Source organism: Petaurus breviceps, unplaced genomic scaffold, assembly GCF_028583685.1.
Source record: "Petaurus breviceps papuanus isolate PSGF00001 unplaced genomic scaffold, PetGlider_PUasm1.0 186, whole genome shotgun sequence".
In the NCBI taxonomy this organism is placed as follows: domain Eukaryota; kingdom Metazoa; phylum Chordata; class Mammalia; order Diprotodontia; family Petauridae; genus Petaurus; species Petaurus breviceps.
In genome coordinates, this window is record NW_027185798.1 from 36827220 (window position 1) to 36843782 (window position 16563).

A 16563-nucleotide genomic window follows, 5' to 3' on the forward strand; every position below is an offset into this window, starting at 1 on the left:
GGTGGGGAATAGATGCAAGAAAAGTGGCTTTTCAGAAGTCTTTTTAAACCAAAAACCTAAAACTTTTTTATTTTCAGGGAACAGATAAAGAAAAAAAAAAAAAAAAAAGGCAAAAGAGGACAAGGGGAGGGACACAAAATTAGATTTATAAAAGGGAAAGTTGGTTATAATAAAATTGTTTTTAGTGAGAACCATAGAAATTCATCAGATCTGATAAAAATAGACGAAAGCTGAGTGAGGAGGAAAAATAAGCAAACGATTGAAGAAAAAAAATCATCTCAATGAATAAGCACTTTACAACAAAGAAAAACAAATCAAAATGTCCTGAGGAGGTTGGAATATATTACAACAAATTGTGCAAAGCCCCTGAAAACATCAATGACAACAACAACAACAACAACAATAATAATAATAGCTAGTCAGGTTTTCAAAACACTTCACATATGTTACTTCATTTAATTCTCAGAACAGTTCTGGGGAGCAAATGTTATCATGATTCCTGTTTTCCAAATCAAGAAATTGACTCAACTAGCTTTTACATATTTGAGGCAGAATTTGAAAACCTTTATTAACTCCAAATCTAACACTCTATCCTATAAGACATCTGACTTCCTAATGGAACAACTCTGATAACCTGGTTCAAAATATAATTACAGAAGGGGAAAAAATCTCGTATAAGTACAGAAAATAGAACTCTTAAGGAAAAAATTTAAATCTACTTAGAGATTAGGAAATTTAGGGCAACATAATAACAATGCTTTCCAAAGTAGTAGATTCTTTGAAACAAAGAAAAATAGAATAGAAATGTAAAAATGCAGAGGTGGAAGAACAATTTGCTGACCAAATTAAAAGACAGAACTTGAAATTATTATTAAATAAAGTAGTCTAAGTATTATCTAGAGGTAATCTAAATCTTCTGGGGAAATAAACTAAGGGGAAAACCTTGCATACTATACTTTAAGAAATGAAGGAAAATTTTCCAGGAATACTGAAAACAGATAGCAAAATCTGGATTGTGAGAATCACAGAACACCAACTGAAAGAAACTCCAACTTTAATTCACCCCAAAAAAATCACAGACAAATTTAATAACTACAAAATCAAGCATCTGTTCATATTTCAAGAGCAATGAATCAGAATAGTGTAAAGTTATTCCTTATTTACAAGAAATGAGGAAAAGTTGAAATATAATATTCTGAAAAGAAAATATTGATTGACACACAATATAATATTCTATAAAATTTAGACTAAGCTTTAAAGAAAGCAATAAGATGTTCAGCACAAAGGAAAAGTTAACTATTTAAGTCATTCCTTCAAAACCCAAAAGTATGCTGAGTATTCAACATGCAAACTGACAAACAAAAGAAAGTAAAATATTTTCAATAGTAATAAAAAAAAAACTTAGAAATTAAATGTTTGTTTTCATGTGGTTAGAGCTACATTGAGACATCTTTATGTAATGGAGTGTTTCTGTCTATTCATTGCTATTCAAGGAAAAATAAAACCTTACACATCATTTGAGAGCCATTAAGAAGGCAAAAGAATACAAATAGTCTAAAGAATCTAAAGGTCAAAATATAAAGGAAATAGGAGAAGAATAGCAAGAGTAAGTAAACTAATACTTAATGAAGAAATTATTCTATCCTTAGTAAATCAATATATGTACATATATTGGTAGTGAAATGAGAAGGCTGGAAAGTAAGGTTCAAGAAAATTCTTGTCAGAATTCAAGGAGCATCATCATCATCATCATAGCTAGCATTTATATAGTACCTACTATTTGCCAAGAACTTTATTAAATGCTTTAAAAATATTATCTCATTTGATAATATGGGATAGAGAGAGAGGTGATTTTGATTCCTACCATCATTTAGGGTAATGGGAGAAAAAGGATAGCTTTGTGGCAAATCATACAGAAAGAAACGATGACTGATTATGTCTGGCAAAGTCATAAAACAATTCCACAGAAGCAAGAGAAAGTAAGAAACGGTTTTACAATAGACTATGGAAAACCATATTATTCTTAAAGGTACCAAAAACAATGAAAAATGTCATTATTAAATGCCTGTATACCAAATGATATAGAATCTAAGTTAAGAAAAGAAAAGTTGGGTGAATTTCAAAAAGATAATCATGATAACACATGAAGGGTATGAGAATATAATGTACTTTCTCAAAGTTGGATAAATTCAACAGGAAAATAAATGAGAATGAAAATATAAAGCTGAGAAGATTGTTGGAAAGTATATTTAGCTGATCTATTGTGATTTCTATATGAGAATACAAAGCATCCCCCAAAATTTAAGTTTTAATAGCTTAAAACTGCACTAAATTATTTTATTAAAGGATTGCTTAGCAATACCTCTATAAAAATATATTTTATACTGGGACATAGAAGATTATAGGATAACCAATTTCAAACAGCAAAGGACCTTATTGATCATCTATTCAATGATCAATAAGGTTGGACCCAACGATTGTACAAATGATAAAAGCCAGCTGAAACCCAGAGAGATCAAATGATTTGTTCAATATTTCCCTGATAGAAAGTGTCAGAGATATGATCTAATTCCCCTAACACCAAACTCTGTAGTCTTTCCACAGCAATCAAATGCAATGTAAAAAGATAAAAACGATAATTATATCCTTTGTGATCCATATTACAATACAAAAAATTAATGAAAAATGAGGGAAAAATTATGAGTATATGGAATTTAATGATAACCTAAATATTGAGTGAGTAAAAGAAAAAAATAATAGAAACAATAATTTTTAAGAGAATGACACTAGAGACAACATACCAAATCTTGTTGTTTGTAGCTAGGGTAATCTTCAAAGAAAAATGTATATTTGTGACACATTATATTAAAAAAAATTTTAAACTAGATCAATGAACTGAGCATGCAGTGAAAAGGACTAAAAAGCAAAACAGGTTGAGATTTGTAAAGGAAGTTCAAAAGAAGAAATCTTAAAAATTAGAGGAGAAATAAAGAAGCTTAAAAATACCACAGAACTGCTTACACTGAAATCCATGTTAAAAAACAATTGACAAATTCAATAACTATTAGCTAACCGATTCCAACAAAAGAGAGGGAATCCAAATTATCAAAATAAAAACCAACAGCATGAATTTATAACAGAGATGAAATAGTATTATTAATGTTTTCATAAGTATGTGCTAAAATTAATAGTAATAATAAATGCCATGGAAAATTATTTTAAGTGAATGAGTATCTACCAAAATATAGACAAAAACTCAAACTGACAAAAGAAGCAATACAGATTTTAAAATACCCAACCTCAGAAAGGGAAATTAAGTAAGCCTTATATGAATTGCCAAAAGGGAAACAAATTGTGGGGTCAGATTGATTTTCAAATGAATTCTATCAAACACGTAAAGAACAACTGTCACCTCTGTTTAAAATAAACAGACAAATACACAAACACAATCTTCAAAAACAGAGATAAAAGAGATTTCACCAAACTCCTTTTAAGGGATAGATATGTTCCTGACACCCACCTGGGAGAAGGGAAAGTAAAAGAACAAACATTATTAAATACCTACTATGTGCCAGTCACTCCGCAAAGTGCTTTACAAATCATTTAACAAACATAAGTCTCTACAATTGCTAGGTATTAATACCATAAAGATATAAATGAAACAATTGCTTCCTTTCAGAGAAAAAGAACTATCGCCCATTTTCACTAATAAATATCAATGGAAAAACCTTTAATAAAATCCTTGGGAGGAAACTATGGGAAATGGTCCAGAATATAATTCCTTATGGCAAAGTTGGACTCATACTATATCTACAAGGCTAATTCATTAACACAAAAGCAACTGATTTAGTTATAATATAATAACAATAATTGTTGAATCATTTCAGTTGTGTCTGACTCTCCCTGACTCCATTTGGAGTTTTCTTGGCAAAGATACTGGAGTGGTTTGCCATTTCCTTCTCCAGATCATTTTACAGATGAGAAAACTGAGGCAAACAGGGTTAAGTGACTTGCCCATGGTCACACAGCTAGTAAGTATCTGAGACTGTATTTGAACTCAGTTCCTCCTTATTCCAGGATGAGTGCCTTATCCATTGTACCACCTAGCTGCCCTATAATAATAATAGCTAATGTTTATATAGTGCATACTGTGCGCCTGCACTGTGCTAAGTGCTTTACAATTACTTCTCATTTGATCCTCATAGCTATCTGGGAAGGTAGGAGCTAGTATTGTCCTCATTTTACAGATGAGGAAACTGAGGCAAACAGAGGTTATGTGAATTGCCCAGGATCACATAGCTAGTATCTTAAGTTGAATTTGAATGTTGGTATTCCTGACTCCAAGCCAGCACTTTGTCCATTTTACCACATAAAACAAAAATAAACCAAAAATGGATATTTTAATAGATGCAAACTGTTTTTTTTTTTACAAAATACCACATACCTTTTTTGTTTTTTTTTATAAAAAAACTTAAAATAAATTAACAAACAAATAAATTAGACATGGAAGGACCTTTCTTTAATATGATCAAAAGTCTACATTTAAAACCAAGTTATTATTATTTCCTGCTGAAAAACACTAGAAACTTTCCTATTACAAATATTCCCCCTACAAAACAATTTTTTTGCTTTTTTTTTTTGGAGGGCAATTGGGGTTAAGTAACTTGCCCAAGGTTACACAGCTTGTATTTTTGTGAGGGTGTTAAGTGTCTGAGGCCAGAACTGAGCTCAAGTACTCCTGACTCCGGGGCCAACGCTCTACTCACTGCGCCACCTAGCCGCCCCTACAAAACAATTTTTAAAGAATTGTAGGGTGAAAAATGATTGAAGGCACCTTTAGCAGTCTGCCTCTGTCCTCATTATTGCACTGACAATTTGGAGCCATCTTTTTACTGACTTCAGAGCCATTTCCCAGATCTCACATTACTTCTGCATTCCCTGGCTCATGACTTCCCCAAGGACCTAATGGCTTCTCACCTTCTTCTGCCCATTTCCGGGATGGATGTAGCTTCTGTTTGTCTTCTTGATCATTGTTCAGCCTGCTGTTCTTTGAGATATTTGCTGATGTTTTTGTGGGGAAGTGGAGATTCTCTATGGCCTTCCATAGTCTGGTTCTAACTTATCTTCTAGCCCTATTTTCTGTAACTCCCTTTCACACAGTCCACATTCCAGTCAAACTAGATACTCTTTATTCTCTTAACTTAACATTCCATCTGTTGCCACTGTGCATTCCTTCCCCAGTCCCTCACAGATTCTTAATATCATATACACTGTCTCATGTATGAAGCCTTCCCTGATCCCCTTAGTGGTTAGTTATCTCTCCTTACTCCAATTACCTTGTATTAAGTAATTAATGTGAAATCAGAGTAAATAACTTATCTTCTACTCAGCTCAGATGGGGGTCTCAGGGCAGATTACACTCTCTTCTCTAAGAGGCCCTTCTCAACTCTGGACCCAGACAGACAGTATTCAGCCTTTAGGGAACCTGGTCTCTGAATAGCTCAGAGGTCAAACTCATTTGTCTTTCTGTCTCTCATGCCTTACATCCTTTCTTCTCCATCTCCTTTCATCAGTCACAGGGTGGGGGAATAAGGAATCACCTGTGACTGATTTCTAATTTTTTTTTCATTATGAACTTTAAAATATATATAAATATTTCCTTATACAAAGGAGACAAGAAAAAAGAGTATCCTATATGAAATTGTGAATATTATTATATAAATGCCTTTGGAGGTAGAGAGGACCCTAATGGACAGAATTCTAATCCAGTCCTCCAGTAGATAAGTCTATTTTTATCTTGTTACACAGGCTTGATTATCTGGTGTATTTGGTATCAGATAATTGGAGTGCCCAGACTGAGAAAGACCAAATATGATTTTGAAGGTAATGAAGATTAAAATGGAAAGACCACAGTGTGTGTGTGTGTGTGCATGTATGTGTGTATGTGTATATTTTGCAGCTTTTAGTTTCTAAGTACTTTGCAAGGGTTTCAATACTTTTTCTTTTCTTTTTTTTTTCTTTTTCCTTTTTTTTTGGTGAGGGAGTGGGTAGATTGTATACAGAATCTATTGTGTAGAGACTATTATTCCCAAAATTAGAGGTGGTGACAGATTCCAAGGCTCACACCCACAGAATGCTGTGAGTAAAGACCTAATCAGGGATGTCATACTCACGCCAACCACCCTGCATGCCATGCCCTGTCTTTGACTTAATGACAATTTGTACTAGTTTCAATGATTTTCTAGTTAATTAGGTTTCTATAGTTCCCACCACAAACAACATTTTTGCCAACTGCTTATCCAAGGAGAAAAAATTCTCCCAGAACACAACAGTTCAATTCACTTTAAATGAAGGTCTAATGATATTTTAATGTGGATTCAGAAGTCCTCAAGATGTGGTAGGCAAAGAGTTTTTTAAAAAGTCCCAATTTAGTTAAAGTTGCCCGTAAAACCAAGAAATTACAGTGACCTTTCCTCCCTCTGCCATTTCCACATTTCTCTGTTGGAATCACATTGTTTCTAAAAGCCTGAAAAGGGCGTCCAGGGTAGGGCAGACACTTTGGTAATTGACATTAACTGTTATTTTCCTTGAAAGCCTTTCCACAGCTTAAGTGTGGGTATGAAAGACTATGGCCTGCCTACCCATGGTCAGTCCTCATAATCATCCAAATAGCTCACATTTACATAGCCCTTTAAGGTTGAGAAGAATTTCACTCCCAACAACCCAGTCTGGATGGGTTGTATGCTCAGAAAATCAGAGAATCTCAGAATTGGCAAGCATCTTTAGTTCATGTGAACTAACCTATACCCCACTAAAACACCTCTTCTACAATGTACCCAATTAGTGGCAAGCCACTTGAAATATGGATTCCTGCTTGAAAACGTCCAATGGAGACAGGAAGAGTTTGGGAACCGGGGTGAGAACAACCAGCCTGTTCTGTGGAGGGAGCATGGATTCGGGAGTGAAAGAGACTTAAACTCTACCTCTGCTGCTTGGTGATTGGGGCAAGTCACAACCTTGCTGTGCCTGCTCTTCTCACTTAGTGGGTATCAGACTAGATGGTCTCCAAGGTTTCTTCTAACTCCAGCTCGATAATTCCACTCCACTTTGGGCAACCCTAAAGGTTAGAAAGCCTTTCTTTACTTCAAGATGAAAGCTGCATCTTTGCAATTCCTACCCATTGCCACTGGTTCTGCACACTTAGGCTAGGCATTATTATTCCTATGTTACAGATGGGGAATCTATTCTCTGAAAAATGATATGAGTTGCCCCAGGTTGCATAACTAGCATGTGTCTGAAATCTGAGGTGGCATTAGACCTCTGACTACTAGTCTAGTGTTCAGTTGGGTGATCTAAGAGGCTCTGGGGATGGGCATAATTACCCAGAATGTAACTATAGAAGGAACAAGGAAGGCAGCTATATTGGATATGGTCAAGAAGGGGCTCTATCTATCTATCTATCTATCTATCTATCTATCTATCTATCTATCTATCTATCTATCTATCTATCTATCCATCCATCCATCCATTTATCTATCTATCTATCTATCTATCTATCTATCTATCCATCTATCCATCCATCCATCCATCCATCCATTTATCTATCTATCTATCTATCTATCATCTATCTATCTATCTTTGTATCTTTCTACCTATTGAGTTATCTACCTATCAATTTATATATCTATCTACTTATATCATCCATCTCTGAATTTATGCATCAATCTATCAATTTATTTATATATCTATCAATGTATTTATCTTTCTATTTGCTTATCTACCTACCTATCAATTTATCTATCTACCTATCAATTTATGTATGTATCTGCCTGTCTATTTATTATCTATCATCTATTGTGTTTGCTTTAAAAAGGATAGAGCAGACTCTCAAATGACCTAGTTTCCTGAAAATATTATATATATATATATGTATAGGTAAATATGTATACATATATACCTATACATACATATATATGTATGTATATATACTTTTTTCTGAAGACAACTCTGCCAAAACACTGTTTCAAGCTGGAAAGATGGAACTGATTTTCATCTAGTCTTACCATATCAAGGAAATTTTCTGCTACTCAAGAAAACATCATACCAAAAATATTTTCAATTCATCAAACAGGAGGTTGGAACCCCCTGGCGTGCTATGACCCATGTGGCCAGGTGTATCTTGAAAATTTATAGACCAGAAAAAATTGGAAAAGATGCACAAAAAGAAAACCCAAGTTCTTATGATGGAGATACCATGAGTCCCAGTCTCGATCGATGGGTCGCTGGCACAGATCAGCCTGATTCAAACATGGCAGGCCCATTCAAGTTATTTATTTTATTTAACTCCACAGATATTGAGGATCTCAATTGCTGTTGTTACGCAAAAAGAAGATTCTGTAGCAACATCACCTAGGTTTAGGGTCAGACCAGTTCTGCCACAATATCCATATATTTGTCAGAATGTTGATTAATAATGACAAAGAACAAGGAACCTAAAAAGGTTCTTAAGGAAACTACATACTGAAAACTAAGCAGGTCAGTTACCCTATTCCCAGAAACAAGATGAGCTCTCTAAGATCCTTCTAGATTTATTAGCCTATGATTCCAGAATCCTATGCCCCAAATTTCCTTTTCTTTCAGTAGTTTCTACCTACATGCTGAATTAGATTAGAAACTTCTTGACAACAAGAACTATATCTTTTTCTCAATCTATCGATCAACTAACAGGTTGTTTACTGTGTTCATATTGTGGGACCAGTATATTATGGGAGGTATTGGAGAGAAGAGGAATTTAATATTCTAGTCCTTGAGGAGATTCCAATCTAATTTATCGAAGTCCTGTACCCCTGTCCCATAATATGGGGTATAGGGTCATGCATTCATAAGAGGAATTGTAATCATCATGAGATGAAAAACTAGAATTCTTACTCTTGGCTGGTCCTCATTTTGGTTACTTAGTTTTACCATTTAGAAGGATTGTAAAAGTCAAGCCATTCACAGAAAAAGTCTGGTTTTCAGCCTTCCCTGGACTGTGTAGCTCAAATGTGTTTGTAATAAGATGACAAGATTTTTCTAAGGTCAGCGAATGGTTCTGTGCAAGCTAGCCTTTAGCCTGGAGGTAGAAATGGTAGAGTGGAGAAATTAGTGAATGAATCTATCTTTCATTTTTAATGATTATTATTTAATGGAGGCTGTAACCTTTTTGTGGAATGGCACAATTAGGCCCCCGGGTGGCGAGGGGGGAGCAGCAGACATTAACTTTAAGCTGAGCAAGAAGGAAGGTAGTTCTTTAAAAATCCCCAGTGTAGCCTCTCTGAAGTAGACAAATTTATTTTAGTGATTCCTGGCAGACTTTACTAAAAGGAACTGATTAACATAAGTAAGAAGTAAAAAGCATTGGGCAGGATTCCCTAGAACTGGGGTAGGGTTTTTTTTTTCTTTTTTCTTCATTTTCTGCATCTTAATCTTAAATGAGAACTAGGAACATGATAGAAAGGGTGGGCAATTCCCCTGCCATTGTTCAATGGCATTAGGAATGCACATTCCTGAGTCAGGAAATGACAGTTCTATTTCCTTTAGCATTTCATAGGGAGTTGTGGGCAGCTAGGTGGTACAGTGGTTAGAGACCTGGGCCTGCAGTCAGGAAGACTCATCTTCCTGAGTTCAAATCCAGCCTAGATACTTTCTCTGTAATTCTGGACAAGTCACTTAACCCTGTTTGCCTCAGTTTCCTCATCTGCAAAATGAGCTGGAGAAGGAAATGGCAAACTGCCAAGAAAACCCCAAAATGGATCATGAAGAATCTGAAATGACTGAGCAACAATGGGGAGTTGTATAATTTAGTGAACATCATAAATGATTCAACTGAAGCTACTCTCTCTAAAATGACAAATGATGTTCAGTATAATGGTCTTTTCTCTGTCCTCATCCTTCTTGAGCACTTTGAAACACTGAAAAATGCTGATCTTCATCTCCCCCTGGATACTCTCTCCTCTCTAGATTTTCATGATATTGCTCCCTTCTGCTTCTTCTCCTATCTGTCTGACAACTCTTCTATTTTCTGTTCTCGATCATCCTCCAGGTCGTGTCCCTCAAGGTTCTGTCCGGGACCTTCTCTTTTCCTTCTATACTAGCTAGATTGATGGCATTGTCAGTTGCCTTTGGTTCAATTTGAACTATATATATATATATATATATATATATATATATATATATACACACACACATATATGTGTGTGTGCATGCGTGCATGCATGTGTGTGTGATTTCCCAATCTATATACAGTCTGTTCTACTCTTTCTCCTGACCTCCACTCTTGCATCACCAGCTGCCTTTTGGATATCTTAAAATGGATGTCCTGTAGGTTTTCCAAAATCTCAAAGTCAGCCTGTCAGTTGATCGGTAGATTGAGAAAAGATACATTTCCTACTGTCAAAAAGTTTGGGGCCATGATTCTGTAGTCATAGGCTAATCAGTTCCTAACACAAAACTCAGCATATCCCATCATTGCCATCCTTGGCTTCTCATACCTTCTCACCCTACATGTCTTAAATCCAGTTGTGTATGTCCCGTTCTCTCCACTCACACAGCCACCACCCTAGTACAAGCCCTTGTCACCTCATACTTAGACTGCTTCCTGGACCATGAAACAGATTACTCCTTCCAGAGTCACGAAGGACCTCTTAGCGGCCAAGCCCAATGACCTCTTCTTCAATGCTTATTCTACTTGAATCCTGCAGCCTTTGATACTGTTGATCACTCCTCCTCGATATTCTTTTCTCTCCAGGTTTTGGGGCCATCACTATTTCCTGGTTTTCCTCCTCGCTACCGAGCCACTCCTTCTCTTTCACCATGGCTACATCTTCCTGCAGATGACACACATCAGTGTTCCTGGGGTTCTGTCCTGGGCTCTCTTCTCTTCTCCCTCTATACTACTTGGATTGGTGATCTCATCAGTTCCCATGTATTTCATTACCATCTCTAAGGTGATCATTCTCAAATCTACCTTTCCTGCCTTAACCCAACTGCTTTTCAGAAATGTCAAACAAGATGTCCAGTAGATATCTAATGCTTAATATGTCTCAAATAGAGATTATTATTATCTTTCCCCTTTGATTCTCTCCCACTCCTACCATACCATCCTCCCAGTCCCCTAGGCTCACGACTTAGGAATCATCCTAGATTCTTCACTATCTCTAGCCTTCCCATATTCAAACTGTTGCCAAAGTCTTTGGATTTCATCTTTCTGACATCTTTCAAATTCTCTCCTTTCTCTCTTCTGATATGCCATCTCACTGGTGCAAATCCTCATCATCTAATGCCTGTTTGCCTGCACCAAGTCTTTCTCCATTCCAACCCATACTCTATTCAGCCATTAAAGCGATTTGTATTAAAACACAAGTTGGATCATGTCACCTCCCCCATCCACCTATCCACCCACCCCTTACTTAATAAACTCTAGAGACTTCCCATTGCCTCCAGTAACAAATACAAAATGCTGTCTGTCATTCAATGTCCTTCATAACCCAGCCCCCTCCCACCTTTCCTGTCTTCTTACACCTCACTCATTGACACGTACTCTTCGATCCAGTGGCACTGGCCTTCTGGCTCTACATCTCTCATGTAGAGAACTGAACTCCTACATACAATGCATTTTCTCTGGCTCCTCCCATGCCTGGAATGCTCTTCCTCCTTCGCTCTGACTACTGACCTCCCTGGCTTCCTTTAAGTCCCAATTAAACCCCACTTTCTACAGGAAGCTTTTCCTAACTCCTCTTCATTATGGTGGTTTCCCTCTTTTAATTATGTCTTATTTATCTTGTCTATAGCTTGTTTTGTATAGATTTGTTTGCATGTGTGCACCCCCTAATAGACTGTTAGCTCCTTGCAATCAGCGACTGTCTTTTGTCTCTTTGTGTATCCCCGGCACTTAGTAGAGTGCCTACACATAGTAGGTATTTAATAAATGTTGATTGATTGATTTTTTTAAATGTTGATTGATCGATTACTAATTGATCTCCTGCCTCAGCTCTCTTTCCACTAGAGTCCTCTTCCACTCAACATCCAAAGTGATTTTTCCCAAAGTCCCGGTCTGACAATGTGACCCACTGCTCAGCAAACTCCACTGGCTCCCTTCCACTTCCAGGATCAGCTATAAAATCCTCTTTTTAGAATCTAAAGCTTTCCACACCCTGGTTCCTTCATATTTTTCCATCTGTCTCATATTTTACACCTCTCCTCACACCACAGTCCCTACTTACTATCCCTAACATGAGGTAACTAGGTGGTACAATGGGTAGAAAATAGTGTCTGGAGTCAGGATAGACTTGAATTCAAATCCAGGCCTAGACTTTTGCTATCTGTGTGACCCTCAGCAGGTCATGTAACTTCTATATGCCTCATTTTCCTCAATTATAAAATGAGAATGATAGTATCCCGGAAGGTCCCAGGGTTGGTGTGAGAACCAAATGAGATAATATTTGTAAATGCTTAGTATAGTGCCTAGAACATAGTAGGCACCAAATAAAGGTTTCTTCCTTTCTTGACTACTAAGACTAGGACCTCAATCAGTCAGAGCCTCTACGACCTCTCAGTTCACAAACTTTTCTCAGCTGCAGTGCTCTCCAGCTCCCTTTGCTCCCCCAAACCCTTCTTGCTTAGACAGCACTGTGGACCCTTCACAGTCATTGCTTTTGAAGACATGAATCCAAGGCTGACCATACCACAAAGTGTAAGGGGGCACATCAAAGTGTGATATTGCACATGCATTCAGACAAATGAAAAGTGAGCTCCTCCTTATAAATCAAATAAATCCGTTGCTACTTCATTGCATTTTTTTCTTCTACCAACTAATCGGTCCAATAAATTAAATACATTTCCATTGTTTTGTTTGTTTTTGTCTATTCCTCTCCAAAAAGTTTTCAGTGGGACAGGCCAGAGGCCAGGAGGCCATGTGCTTCTGACTAGAGGGAGCATGCCAAGATGGGGCTGAGGAGGGTGAGGGCCTGGTCTGAGTATACCCACTGCATTTCATTAGGCCAGATCTAAGCTCCTAGACTGTAGGACACCAGAAAATTCTTCAGTCCACTGAACAAAGGCAAACATCACCCATCATGGTGCCATGTGGACTGGGGCCACACACCAGTGTTCTCAATGGCAGGACCTGAAATGTGTGATTCAGTGGCTGCAAAGCTGCACATAAACATCTCAGGAGACTTCTCAGCAGTGAACCATGGCTCTCTGACAAGCACAATGACTGCCAGACTGGCTGGGAAGGGAGAGGAACAGATAATGTTTACTCTTTCAGATGGGAAAAGAGGAAACACTGATTCATTGGCAGATGGGGCTTGGAAAAGGAAGAACAGCTCCAGTTGTGAGGACGAATGATTCCCCATGCTCTGGGGTTGTAAATTGATGACTGCCTAGAGTCAGGATTCTCATTAAACCACTCACACATTCAGATGACCCATGTGTCATATGGCTACCCACTCAAAAAGCCAAATGCTTCAGTCTTCCTAGAACTGTTTAGCAGCACGCAGTCAACCTGGGGGGAATCCAAATCATCACCAATGAAGTATCTGCACAAGGCAAGCATCAAAACTGATTAAACCTGGCTTACTAGGAAATGGAAATAAACCCTCTAGAAGGGGCCTATGGTACAGAATGCCCAGAAAGCAGCAAGATTAGTCTGTATACTTTCTCTGTAAACATCTCCCTTGCAACAATCCCCTTCTTTCCATTCAAATTACAACTTTGTTACCTCTTACCTGAACAGCTTCTGATTTAGCTTCCCCATTTCTAGCCACTCCCTTCAATCCATCCTCTAAAAGTTTATAAAGTGATGTTCCAAAGCACAGTTTTGACCACATCTTTGCCTTGTTCAATAAACTGCAGTGACTCCTTGTTACATGTGCAATCATGTGCACTCTCCTCTCGTTGGCATTTAAAACTCTTTACCACTTGACTTCAAACTGACTTTCTAACCTTATTATATACATTTCCTTTCCTGAACTCTTCAGGTAAAGTGACCTTCTAGCCATTACTTAAACACAACTTTCCATCTCTTACTGTCCTCCATTCCTGTAATGCTCTCACTTCTCAGGCTCACCTCAGAGAACACCTCCTATATGACTTCCCAGCTACTAGACCTCTCCCTCCAAAGTAATTTTGTATTCACCAGATTTTAGACTAATTTGGGGGTATGTATATATATATATATATATATATATATATATACATATGTACACATAAATATTGACTCCCCCTAAAGAATATAAATTCCTTAAGATCAGGAATTGTATTTTTTTTACATCTGTAGTACCTAGCACACTATCTGATATAAACTGGATGCTTAATAATTGCTTGTTGATCTATCAATCAATGATAGGCTCAACTATGCCATTCTCCTGCTCAAGAAGCTTCTCTATTGCCCTTTAAATAAAATTAAAATTCCTCTGTTTCCTATTGAAGGTCTTTTGCAGACTGCCTTCTGCCTCTCCTTACAAGCTAATTATAAGTTATCATTCCATCTCACATGCCATATGTTTCAGTCCAACCAGCTTACTTACTGTTTGTACCCAACACTCCAGCCTCCATGCCTTTCCTTAGGCTATCCCTCACATCTGGAATGCCCACCCTCCTGACCTTCACCTCCTTGAAGCTCTTGCTCCTTTCAAGGTTCAGCTCAAGTGTTAGCTTCTGTGAGAACATTTTTCTAATAACCCAGTTGTTAGTGAGCCTCATTGAAATTATTTTATATTTTAAACATATATTATTATTTATTTATTTATTTACTTGCTGCCTCATGATAATGAAACTTCCTTAAGAGCAGGAATTGTTTCTTTTCTTTTCTTTTTCAAATTTTGTTTCCCTAAAGTCTGGTCTAGTACTTTGTATAGAGGAGTTGCTAAATAAATATTTGCTTAATTGAATTTAAATTCCAGCAATGCTAAGCATCGAAAAGGACGTGCAGGATGGATAGAGTTCTGGGCCTAGAGTGAGGAAGAACCATCTTTCTGAGTTTAAATTTGGCCTCAGACATGTACTAGCTGTGTGATCCTGGGAAAGCCACTTCACCCCTGTTTGCCTCAGTTTCCTCATCAGTAAAATGAACTGGAGAAGGAAATGGCAAACTACTCCAGTATCTTTGCCAAGAAGATCCCAAATGGGGTTACAAAGAGCTGGAAATGACTAAAACAATTGAATAAAAACAAACTAGACTAAAAGATAGGAAGAAACACTTCATATAATTTAATGAAATTTAGAGAATGGCATTTGACAAAAGTTTTCAAGCTGTTCTCATATACCAGATCTAGCAGTGTTAGCTAGACACAGTATATTGAGATGGATTCAGACCTCGCTGAATGACAGGATGCAAAAATTTGAAATAAATGGACCAATGTCAACTTGAAAAAATTGAAACAGTACAAAGGCATTTATGATCTTGGAACTGTTGATAACTTTCTCCCAATGTCCACAGAAGATCAGAAAGAAGGAAATATCAATTAGTCAACAAGCACTTATTGAATGCTTACTATGGAGATGATCTGTGGATTCTTTGGAATTAGCACTTTGTTTTCTGTGTTCAGAAGTTCTGGGCAGCTTTTTTGTTTGTTTTAGTTTTTGCATTATTGCATTTGGTTTTATTTGTTGTCTTGTCATATTTCTTCTGGAAGACTTATAATCCTTATGATATCTCTATCCTGTCTTCAAAATCAATATAGAGAGATATATGTATAGAGATTACATTTTCTTTTAACATTTTTTTGGCTTCTTCCAGATTGTCTTACTTCTACGTATTTGCAATCAGCTGTTCTCTTTTGTTTCTGTGGTGAGACTTTTCACTCTGGAAATTTGAATAACATTTCTATTCTGCCGATTATTTTTGGTGAGCAGACTATAAGTTTTGCTTTTACAATGAGTATTTCTCTCTTAATCTATTCAGGAATGTCTTGTTATGGCACCATGTTTTCTTGAGAATTGGCAAGATCTTCTGCCTCATTGGCTGGTAACTAATTTTCCTTTGTCTTCCAATATTATTCATAGATGTTTATACTCATTTAGATGATCTGGAAGCCATGTTTCCTTCTGTTATTAATCCTGTTGATTTATCTTCTTGGGTTCAAGATCTTTAATCGTGTTTTCTTCCTCCTGAAATCTTTGGTAATTTAAGGCTTTTCCCCTTGTATTTCTCTATCACTCATTTTTACCCTTTCCCCTATGTTTCAAAACTGTTTCAGTTTCCTCCTCCATTGGGCAATTCATATTTTACTTGCCTTGCTATCTTTCTCAAGTGACTTTTCAGAGAATAGTATTAATCATAATCTCCTTTGCTTCAGACCTGTTAGAATGACATATATACATTGATGCTCCTCAATTTTCTGTTAGAGCAGCATGTCAAGTTTCTGCTTTTGGCTTTCCATAGAACAGGGAAGTGAGATCATAGTTGAGTTCTGTTGCAAGCTTATGGGTGGGCTTGTGCAGTCCTGCCAAAGATGGGGAGGGGGGTGAGTGAGCACTTTAAAGATTAGAGAATTAGCCTTCTCTACAGTTAGTTCATTAATT

At 36.9% G+C, this 16563-nt stretch overlaps 1 long non-coding RNA gene across 1 annotated transcript in view; it reads right to left on the reverse strand.

The window, feature by feature from the left end:
• Window positions 1–5561, reverse strand: part of LOC138162791 (uncharacterized) — a 10955-nt gene extending 5394 nt beyond the window's left edge. Inside the window, exon 1 of the long non-coding RNA XR_011168713.1 lies at window positions 4978–5561. This is a non-coding gene — a long non-coding RNA (uncharacterized lncRNA). The remainder of the gene's footprint in view (window positions 1–4977) is intronic.
• Between the last annotated feature and the right edge of the window lie 11002 nt (window positions 5562–16563).